At 39.4% G+C, this 12,162-nt stretch overlaps 1 non-coding gene across 1 annotated transcript; it reads left to right on the forward strand.

Annotated features, from left to right (window-relative positions):
- Positions 1-7,903: 7,903 nt before the first annotated feature.
- On the forward strand, positions 7,904-7,991 carry LOC121486024. The gene has a single exon (XR_005986506.1). It is a non-coding gene; the product is annotated as a small nucleolar RNA SNORD88 (small nucleolar RNA).
- Positions 7,992-12,162: the final 4,171 nt, after the last annotated feature.

The raw sequence follows: 12,162 nt of genomic DNA on the forward strand, positions 1-12,162 counted from the left end.
AGTCACAGAAGCAAAGGCCTTCTAGACCAGTTCTTTGGTGGGATTTTGAGAGTTTACCTTGTCAGTCTCCCAAGATAGCTTCTCTGGGCATCCAAGAGATTGTGTGAGTTGCCCAGTATTTTTCTGTGAATTCCTTTCCTCTTTAAACTGTTACGTTTGTTTTTACTGAGTGTAACTAAGAACTGTAACTGATACACTGGCTTCATTTCTTTTCCCATAATAGGACCTTTGCTCTTAGTATTCTTTCTACCCTGATCTCTCAGGGCTGGTTCCTTTGTATCACTCAGGATTTAGGTCAAATGTCATCTTGTAGAAACAGCTGGGATCCCCATCTAAAAAAGTTCCACACCCACACTTACTATTCTTTAGCAAATATCCATGTTTTATTTTCTTCACAGAACTTACTACTGGGTGAAACTATTTAGTTCACACATATTTGTTTTCTTGCTTAGTTCTCCTCCACACAAAAAGAAACTGCAGAAATTACTTTGCCTGGAAAAGTGCCCGGCTCGTGAAATGGGTGCAATAATATTTGCAAAACAAATGAAAGAATTTTATCTTTGTCTTGTAATACTTACGAAATTGGGACCATCCTTTGAATATGCATCAATAGGAAGTTAGTTAAATAAACTGGAGCATACCATACAATAGAATATTATGTACCTATTAAAAAGATGGGGTACATTTTCTATATCTTACCATGAAAAGAATTCTACAACCCTGCTAAGTAAAACAGTCAAATGTAAATAAAAGTAAATATAAGAGGATATTTCATATATATAAAATGCCTAGAAATGATATGGGAAGATATTAAACAAATTGTTCAAAATAATTAACTCAGTATAATGGGAATTCTAAGGTAGAAAGAGAAACCTCCCACTTTTTACTTAATTAGTGCAATAATCATGCATGCATTAAATCTTTCTTTTGGTTTCAAACAAACAAATTAACTCTCTGAAAAAAATAGATTAGAAAAACATTAAGGTTTGAAATCCTTTGTAATGAAAGGAAAAGTTGGACACACAACTACTGAAAGGACAGAAATGATAGGGTCTCAGAAACTCTCAGAAACAGGGATGTAAAATTTTTCAGATCTCTTTCCAACAGTCTCTTCCTTCTCTATACATGTCAGCTTCACACCATCTCACTGCTATGCTTCTGCTGCCTGAGTCTCAAGCTGGGGATGGTGGCTAAGCACTAGAGAAAGCTGTCCCCCTTCAGCTTTATGAAAGATGTCTTCGAACCATCATAGAACCTGTGCATTTACCTGCAGTTTGTCCTAGGCGAAAGAGGAAGTAGTAAGAGAGATAGATTGTCAAACTCAAACTGGTGCTCTGACTTCTCTTGCTTCCACAAAATACATTAAGAATATGCAAATGATGCAAGATTCCAGTGTTAGACATACATGGTGAGAACTTTTACCCCGCCATTAGGGTAACTGACTCTGTCTTCTAGATCACCCATGTCTTTATGTTCATGTACTCTGTAGGCTCATCCTTAAGCATTGTTGAGAAGCTTTCCACAAACAATTTGGGAGCTATGTAACTCTCAATAGGGACTACCAATAGCTGCAGTACTATATCATTTCTTATAAATCTTGGTTAAATCTTAATAACATTTATTTAGATCATTGACATTGATCTACAAAATGTTTTACATTTTGTACAAAATGTTTTTGCCCAGATCAGTCAGTCCCATCAAAATCCATAAGGTAATGTTTCAAAACTGTTGATGTATTAGAATAGACTACCTGCTGGTTTGTTTTATTTCAGTGTCTTAAGAGAATAAAGAATTATTGCTTTCTCAAAGCAATTCAAATGTCAATCAACTGATGAATGGATAAACAACATGGGACATATCCATACAATGGAATATTATTTGACCATAAAAATGAATGAAGTACTAATACAAGCTACAACTAAAATGAACCTTAAAAACATTATGTGAAGTGAAAGAAGCCAGGCACAAAGGACCACATATTATGATTCCATTGATGTGAAAAGTCTAGACTAGGTAAATCTAGAAAGACAGAAAGTAATTACTAGTTTCCTATGTCTTGGTTGGGGGGGGGGCATAAATGGGGAATTCAAGGACAACAGCTAAGTGCTATGGATTTCTTTTCATAATAAAAATGTTCTAAATTGATTTGGGTGCTAGATGCATGATTCTGTGAAGACACTGAAAGCCAAAAAATTGTACTTTAAATGACTGAATTTTATAGTATGTGAATTATATATCAATAAACCCGTTTTAAAAATGTATCCAAAAAAATAAAAATAAAAATGTATCCATACAACATATATAAAGAACTTATAAAACCCAACCCCCAAAAAACAAATAATCCAACTAAAGAATGGGCAGAAGACACGAACAGACATTTATCCAAAGAAGAAATACAGATAGCCGACAGACACATTAAAAGATGTTCAACATCAATCATCATCATGGAAATGCTAATCAAAACTACAATGAGATCACCTCACACCTATCAGAATGGCTAAAATCAACAACACAGGAAACAAAATGTTGTTGAGGGTGTGGAGAAAAAGAAACCCTCATGCACTGTTGGTGGGAATGCAAACTTGTGCAGCCACTGTGGAAAGCAGTACAGAGGTTCCCCAAAAAGTTAAAAATAGAACTGCCCTATGATCCAGCAATTGCACTACTGGGTATCTATCCAAAGAATACAAAAATGCTAATTCAAAAAGATAAACGCATCCCTATTTTTATAGCAGCATTATTTGCAACAGCCAACATGTGGAAGCAGCTCAAGTGTCCATTGATTGATGAATGGATAAAGAAGATGTGGTATATATATCCAATGAAATATTACTCAGCCGTAAAAAAGAATGGAATCTTGCCATTTACAATGACATGGACAGAGCTAGAAAGCATATCACTAAGTGAAATTAAATAAGTCAGAGAAAGACAAATACCATGTGATTTCACTCATATGTGAAATTCAAGAAACAAAAAAGATCACAGGGGGAAAAAAGAGGCAAACCAAGGAACAGACTCTTAAGTATAGAGAACAAACTGATGGTTACCAGAAGGAAGGTTGGTGGGGGGAATGGGTGAAAGGTGAAAGAGATTAAGAATACACTTATTTTGATGAGCACTAAGTAATATACTGAATTTTTGAATCACTATATTGTACACCTGAAACTAATACAATACTGTATGTTAACTACCCTGGAATTAAAATTTAAAAATTTTAATAGAGTGTTTAAACAACAACAACAAAAAAACATGTATCCACAAACAATAGGTAAAATTGGCAGAGCTATATTTCAATAAAATTTTATTTATAAAAATAGGTGGCTGGCCCATAAGCCATAGTTTGCTGATCACTGTTCTAGAGTAATAAAATCCCATAACTTTTAGCGAGGTAAAAAGTATTACCTATCCCAGCATCTCTTGTAGAAGCTTGTGTACAACTTTCAGAAATTGTCCTTAAACGGAAAAAGTGTACTACTCTTTATATATCTCCATCCTTCCTTTTCACTAGAAGCCTAGAGCTCTAGCAGCCATCTTGGGCCAGGAAATAACTTTGGAAAATGGAAATCACACACACAGTGGGGCAACAAGGTAGCAGAAGCCTGGAATCTGCACCCCATGAATCACTATTCTAACCTCAAGCTAATATCACCAGATTTCTTAAAAGAAAAAAAATAAATTTATGTCATATAAAAAACATAATAAATGACTTTTATTTTGGTGCTTCCTGTTACTCTGTGCTCACAGTTAAACCTATTTCCTACTATAAAAGACTCAAGGAATAATAAACCAACTCTGCTTCCCAAAGGGATTCAAATAGATACTAGAGACATCCAATATCCAATTGTGTGTGCGTGTGTGTGTGTGTGTGTGTGTGTGTGTGTGTGTGTGTGTGTGTGTGTTTTAAAGATTTTAGTTATTTATTCATGAGAGACACAGAGAGAGGCAGAGACATAGGCAGAGGGAGAAGCAGGCTCCATGCAGGGAGCCCAATGAGGCACTCAATCCCGGATCCCAGGATCACACCCTCAGCCAAAGGCAGACACTCAATCGCTGAGTGACCCCTATGTGTGTTTTTTTATACAGCATTTTATTCCTACATTTGCTCTTAGCCTAAAGGCCAAGAATTGATTATAGCACTTCATTCTGATTTTACTGGCCTTTTGATCTAGTGTCTTGCAATTACTTGGGTTCATATCTGTAAGAAAGATACAGCAAGACAATTCTTTGATAAGCCAATCCTTTGTAACTATTTTAAGATTTTATTTGTTTGAGAGTGAGTGAGAGAGAGAGAGAGAGAGCAAGAGAGAGCACAAGCAGAGGAAGGGGCAGAGGGAGAAGGAGAAGACTCCCCCACTGAGCAGGGATTCCCAACCATGGGACTCGATCTCAAGACGCTGGGATCATGACCTGAGCCAAAGGCAGACACCCAACCGACTGAGACACCCAGACCCCCTCCTTTGTGACTTTTTTAAAAATGTCAAATATCATAAATACAGGTAGGACCATTTAGAACAGTTCCATTGTTTATTAAATCCCTGTTTCACCCAAGTCCTGATTACTGTGTACACAGTCTATTGTGGATTTCTCTATGAGTCCAGTAATGTGAACATTAGCTTGTCATTTCTTCCTCTCTACAGAGGAACACACACACACACACCACCACCACCACCACCACCACCACAGGCCTCTGATGGGGCTCAGCTTTACCTTGACATGATTAAGATAATGTCTGAAGAGCTCTAAAAGTGTCACAAATGATCTCTAAATACAAAATAATGTTTACTTTTGTACATAAAAAGATATAGGGCTGCTGAGTCGTGACAGCATATCTTCTCTATAAGGGTGTGAGGCATGAAATAGACCTAATATTTTCATGATCCCCACCCTGAGAAAAGTATTTCTGTATTCCAGAGTTACACTGGTATATATTGAATGTTTTTGCCCCTTAAAATTCCTATGTTGAAGCCTTCACTCCCAAATGCTATATTTGGAGACAAGGCCTCTGAAAATGTAATGTTAAATACGGTCACAAGGGTGGGGCCCTGATCCTATAAAATTAGTGCCTTTATAAGAAGAAACAACAAAGATACCTCTGACCCCCTCCTTTCTCCTCACACAGGGACTGAGGAAAGGTCATGTGAGGATACAGCAAGAAGATGACCACCTGAAGGGAGGAAGAGTTCTCATCAGAAATTGAATTGGCTAGACGCTTGATCTTAGACTTGTAAGAAAATGAAGTTTTGTAGTTCAAACTACTCAGTCTGTGGTATTTTGTTAAGCAGCCAGAGCATACTATACACACTCCAAAAGGATGGTATGAACCAGACTTGATATTTCAACTTGACTCATTCTCATGGATGACTTGGCAGTTGCCTTCTGACCATTTGCCATGAAATGTCACTCCTGTGACATGTAGAATGACCAACCATCCTGAGTTGCCTGGGATTGAGGGATTCCCGAGACTTAGTTTTTGTGCTAGAGCAGGGAGAGCTCCCAGCAAACTCGGACAAGTTGGTCATCATAGATGGGCAACACATTCCATTTCTCCAGTTGCTGCTCCTTCTACAGCTCCAAATTTTCCCATAATCCACACCACTTAGACTCTCTCGGTTGGAGTCCCATTTCCCTTTCAGAGAAGCCCTCTTGGACAAGATCAAAAGAGCACTATGCCAGCTGTCTGTTTCTCTCATGTGGTACACATTTGGTGCAAGAGAAACACCAACATCATTTGTCCTGACAAACTATGGGAGTCAGGGCTGATCCCAATACAGCAATTCTCCTTTACTCCTCTGCTTCAACCTCTTACTGGCCCACTTCTCCTACCCTGGGATTTCTCAGATGTGAATCAGGCACTATTGTAGTTCTCAAAACCCAAGGGACACACATTAAGCATCCTGAGTAGTGCCATTGAAGCCCCACTCAGTAGACCTAAAGAGGTGTGAGGAAGCGTAACAATGGCTTTCTCCAAAAATCTTCCTCATGAAATCACCTCTTTTATAATCTTCTTCTAATCTTTGAAACTGGTGAAAAGCTCAAATAATTGAAAAGCCAGTTTTTGGACTGTGGTTACCAAATATAGGGATCAAAATTGCCCAAGGGCCCAGATGCTGAACTCTGAAATCTGCCACACTTGCACCAAGGACCAAGCTTTCCATGGGCTTTTCCAGCCAGTGTCTGAGTGCATGCAGCACAGATAATAAGGCAAGCTCCTTCCTAGGAGGACCCTTCTGGTGGCAGTTTTGGCTTGAGCATTCTCAGCAGTCTTGCCAAATCTTAGACTCTGCAGCAGTTTAGGACTCCTCCACCAACCTCCCCCCACCTCCTTCCCTGCGTTTGACTTCCATCAGTCTGATGCCTCTCCCAGCCTTCCCCAACTCCCTCCCCATTCTCTCCTACAAGTGTTTCCTCTAATAAAATTCTTGCACATTTAATGTCATCTTAATAGCTGGTTTTTAGAGGGCCCAGACTCACACAAAGATATTTCCTTTGAAAATAATGCCTCGTCAGGACTTCACTTGGTGTTTCATAGTTGTATTCTAATGCAGCAGGCAACACTTCCAGTTCAATATCCACTTATGCTACTAATCATAAGATGAATGATGTGGTAAGAGGGAAAACTATAGGATTTTACTTTTCATTTCTTGTTGTTCAATCCACTCCAGGTTTTGTCAAAATATATGTCAAGTTGTATGAGTATAAAGCTGAAATTTTTGGTAAGGTATCATAGTGGGTGCTCAATGTGTGAGTGGGAACATTGTATATGCAAATATGTTTGAGTGGGCAACTGGTCTTGTGCCAGGACTTGGATGAAAGCGCTGTTGCACTCTACCTTGGAATTTCAAACCAACCTCAACCCCAATATCAGCATTTTCCTTTATTCCTTTACATTTTCTTCCTCCCTAATCCCTTCTCATTTTTCTCTTCTTTCTTTTTGCTGTATTTCTTGTAGTGCCACCGCTTGAGAGGTCGCCAAAAGGCAATGCTATAAAGTACAGATATATAATTGAGGGGGCTTTATTTTGCTTTTATCTGAACCTAGTAAATTGCTTAAAGCTGTACTCCAAAGAAGGAAGAATAAAAGTAGCTTTTTATACTTGTTCCCAGAATTTCAAGTGTCCCAATCCTTCTCTTTTTTTAGAAAACTTCCAATTGAAATGTTTTTATATAAACGTGCGTGAAAGACATCAATACCAAAACTGTATTTTGATATTCTGACCAAAAAACAATGCTTCTCCAAGCAAAAGAAATCCTCTCTGTAATTTGTACTCAAGACTGTTATTTGTCAAAATGTGACAACATGCCTTTGTCTTCATTATAATAGCAGGCAAGTAAGAAAGGTTTACTGTGGTCAATTTTTTTTTAATTTAAGATTTTACTTATTTATTCATGAGAGAGACAGAGGGAGCAGAGTTACAGGCAGAGGGAGAAGCAGGCTCCCTGCAGAGAGACTCAATCCCAGGGTCCTGGGATCACGACCTGAGCCAATGGCAGACGCTCAACCACCCAGCCATCCAGGTGCCCCTACCCTAGTCAATTTGTTTATTTCCCTATATTAAAAAGAATTGTAGCAGATATGGAATATAAAGAGCAGAGAGATGGGGCAGCCCGGGTGGCTCAGCGGTTTAGCGCCACCTTCAGCCCAGGGCATGATCCTAGAGCCTCGGAATTGAGTCCCACATCCGGCTCCCTGCATGGAGCCTGCTTCTCCTTCTGCCTGTCTCTGCCTCTCTCTCTTTCTCTCATGAATAAATAAGTAAAATCTTAAAAAAAAAAAAAACTAAAAAATAAAGAGCAGACAGAAGAAAATAAAATAAACAGCTATTCTTCAAATATGATCATTCTTAATTCCTTTGTATTTATTTGGTGCTTTTTCTATGCATAATTTGTTTTTATAAAAATATTACTTTCCCCATGATGTTTTGCTGGGCTCTGACCTCCCCTGAGGACACGGTGCCCCTGGGACCTCTGACACCCAGGAGTCGGAGAGGTCCCGTTCTGGGCAGATGCTGGGGTGTGTGGCTATTTCCTTACCTGACAGCCTCCGTGTTTTAAAAAAATAGAGACCCGAGTGGCTATTCACCCTTGATAGAGGGCTGGTTATAGTTAATGCTGACATAAGATTGAATTACTGGTTCTCAGTCATATTCTAAAGGAATAGAAACCAGGAGAAGCAACTGTTTGGTGGAAAGTCCAAGATAATAGTCGTCAGTCCTTTATTATGGTCAGAGACTGTTTGCCAATGATGACAGACCTCCGGCCGCCAGTCCTGACTTTACAAGTTCCTGACGGGAGTCAGTTTGCCAGCACCCAGCAGTGGGTGCCGGCTCCCTCGGTTAACCGGCCGAGGGCGGCAAGAACCCTCTATGTGCAGAGTCAAGGCGTAGGAGACCAAGCGAAATCCCAACACGCTGGCAGTGGAGGTGAGCGAAGCACACGGTTCGGCCTTGCATCCACCGCAAAGACCACGATGGCGGTGGCTGGGCCTACTCCATGGGCGACGTGGCCGGCCAGGATGCGCCCGGCGTTGGGGTGTTCTACATGGATGCATTACGGAAGAAATCCAAAGCAGAGGCAAACTGAGGGGATCGGGCTTAGACAGACTCCCACACGAGCTGTTACTATTTTTGACAAACCACTTGCCCTGTCCTGGTCTTGATTTCCCCATAATGGAAACGGCATCATTTCTTGCCCCTGGGCCTGTTGTGAAAAGAGGATTTAAACGGCGCGGCAGTGCTGCTGTTGGGCACAACACAGGACACGTAAGCCGCGCTACAGGAGGAGGATGATAAATAAGACACCAGAACCTCGCCGCGCCACGCCAGCCTCTCTACCCAACCCGCTTCCGGAGCCCCTTCACCTCAGCCGAACGCGAATCCCTCCGCGCTCGCGTCACTTCCGGGAGGCTCTGGTCACGAGGCCTCGAAGTACCCGGATGCAACTATCATGGCTGCCATCAGTAAGGTACCGCAATGGAGACCGAGTCAAGAGTTACCCGGAAAGTGCCCAGATATGGAGCTTCAAGGAAGCCTGTCAAAGGGCAAAAGATGAGATTACTGGGCGACAGGCTGCCCCAGACGTCCTAGGAACTGCGCCTGCGCGCTTCCTGAAGCTAACTTGCCGCCAAGTCTTTCTAGAGGAGTCGCTCCTCTGTGACGGGGTGGGGCCTCACTTCTTACGTAGGCCTTCCTTTTGTTCCGGGTTTTGGTTTCCGTCACCTCGCTTAGCCCTGGAGTGGCGCGGGCGATGTGGGCGCGGGCCGTGCGGGCGCTGGCCGGGGAGGAAGGGGAGGGGCCGAGGCTAACGCCGAGGTGGGAGCGGTGGGAAATTTGCGGCGGCAGAGGTTTGGGGCGCCCCACCTCCGCCGAGTGCAGGGGCCTCGAGCTCGGCCCCCATCGGAGTCTGGCTCCTGGCCTTCTTGGCGACTTGCACCTTGCCGTGGGGCTCCATAATTGGCCATAGGGCTCTTCTGTGCCGCCCTAACCACGCCCCAGCATTAGACTTTGATCCTCGAATAACATCCAAGATGTGTATAGTGAAGTATGCGATTGGTTTTTGTTTTTTGTTTTTTTTTTTTAAATCCCAAACATAAGCATACTAATAATGTTAATTTTAAGCTTCAGAATTCATAGGGAAGCTTTACATGTTGAGTATTGGGTTGGTTTTCTGTAAGGTTTAAATTTGGATACCATGTTAGTGCTTGTGAGATTTTTTTTTTAACAAAAGCATTTTTAAAATAACTGGTATGAGAAAATAGGCTAATATGTAAAATATTCAGAAAATTGTTGCACTTTGTTACTGTGCAATTGTCATGATGAAATACGAAGACATCAGAATTGTACCTTATAAGACTTTCGAGAGGCTTCTGCAAATAGAGTAATTCTAAATATAAACTTATTAAGTTAGTTCTTTCTGAAGAGTGGTCTATAGGTGTTGTCTTCAGGTGAAACAGGAACAAATGTGAGTTGATTTCCTACTAGGTAAAATTACTTTTTAAGTGCTTAACTGTCTATTGCATCCAGAATCTCAGTTGAAACCATTTTTATTTGTCTGAAATATGTAATGAACTCATAATGTAAAGTATACATATAGAATGTTATTTTATAACAAAAATATAGAAACTAGGACTTAAAGCAAGTTGACTCTACAAAACACAGTGTGTTGTAATTTGGATTTTTCACTTAAGCTCCCAAAATTAGAAGAGCTGACCAGAAAGGCTTAAAAAAGACATGTAGACGTTTATCCTTTCTCTAAACATGCGGTTATTTGAGCAGAAAACAAAATGACATTGGAAAGCATCTGGGATTTATTTTTAGTTATTTATATACTATATGCAAGGCACTGAGTTGATAACAGATGAGAAAGTGCCTTTACAAGGTATAAAGTAATATAATAATCATGAACAGTTAGTACTCTCACTCTTCTGATCAATTCATGTCTCCTTATGGTACATTTTAAACTCCAGAACTTGTGGTTCTTGTACAAGTACAAGTACATGGTTATGATTCTGTGTTATGGAAAGCAAAAATAAATGAACTGTTTATACATTTTGAATATTTTTTCTTGTTTATATGTTGTTTCAGATTGTACTTACAAATGCATTTGTACACATTAGAGTGTACATTAGAGTTCTTAGTAACTTGATAATCCTAGTTGGTGTCAATTCTTACTTTTTGTATGTTTTTTTTTCAGGTAGGTCTACTGGGTTCTTGGCATAGTACCATATGGACCTGGACAAAGCATTGTTAAGGTGGAAATTTTTATTGTATTAATCAGTTCAAACTTTTGCCAGTCTATTTATTTTCCAGTATTTTAGTCAAATAACTAGATGTAGGCTTCATATAGTGAGCAATATTTGTAGGGTAATTGGTCATTTTAAATTTCCCACCAAATGAAAAGTTTGATTTCAAATAGTTAGGTTTTACAGAGCGCTTACTAGATGCCAAACTGTGTTAAGTCCTATACATACATTATCTTTCTTACTTACACATACATTATCTTAATACTCATTAATACAGTTTTATGAGTTAGGTCTGTTAAACCCCCTTTTTTTTTTTTTTAACAAATGGAGAAGCTGAGGCAAAGAGGGATTAAGTTCCTTGTCCCTGGTCCCAAAACTAGAGCTATATTCTAGAACCTTTCTTTTCATTTTTCTGAAGACTTAGGTAGAAGAAAAGAATGGAACTTAGAACCTGGACTCTAGTACTACCTACTCTGCTTTGTAAAGTAGGGCAAGTCATTTAAGCTCTCTGAATTTCATTTTTCTCTCCTATAAGCAATAAACACTTCCAACTATTACATTTTATTGATGTTGAATCATCAAGAATCCTTAAGAGTGCCTTCACCATTGTCTCCCATATTTTCTTCCAAGCCTCTGACACTTCCTTGAGTTCTGATGCACATGTGCAGGCAGTGACAAATCTCCTTGAGTATAGCCTGGTCTGACCACATTGTAAGATGTGGCTTGGAATTGATAACACGTAGTAGATGATCTCTGAGCTCCTTTCAACCCCAATTCTATGACATTGGTGACTATCTAACATTTTATTGTTGGTTTATACATTTTTTAATATGAATGATTCAAGATAAAACAAGCTTATTTTATCTTCTTGGTAGTGGAAAAGTAGGAACCATTCTTGTCTTTTTCTTACCTGAATTTTCAATACCCAGAACAATGCAGTAGTAAATGTTCAGTAAACATTTGCTGAATGAAATAAGCAAATTTTCATTTTATATCACAAATACAACTTCTTAAAAAACAGTGACTTGAATTTGACATAAAACAGAATAGTATTAATAGTGCAAAAATACTTAACTAACATTTTTTGCATTCAGGAGCGTACTGCCATAAAACAGCAGTCTTTGTTTCCAAACATGTTTTCTGTGTGTTGTCAAGTGTGTGGTACGTTTTGTTCCTTGAAGGGGTATGGTAAAAATCGAAATGCTGGCATAAACTTTTTAACAAGGCATCAGACTTTTTTTAAACCAGCAAAAGTGTAGGAACACTGATTAATATGTAGATTTTCATTTTAATGAAAGTTGGAAAAATAATTTGATGTCTTTATTAAATTTTTATGAATTTTCTGGATGTGATTAAACATACCATTCTTCCAAATATACAAATAATATTGAATATTTCTGAGATACGAATGATGAAAATAAACT

Source organism: Vulpes lagopus, chromosome 2, assembly GCF_018345385.1.
Source record: "Vulpes lagopus strain Blue_001 chromosome 2, ASM1834538v1, whole genome shotgun sequence".
Classification (NCBI taxonomy): domain Eukaryota; kingdom Metazoa; phylum Chordata; class Mammalia; order Carnivora; family Canidae; genus Vulpes; species Vulpes lagopus.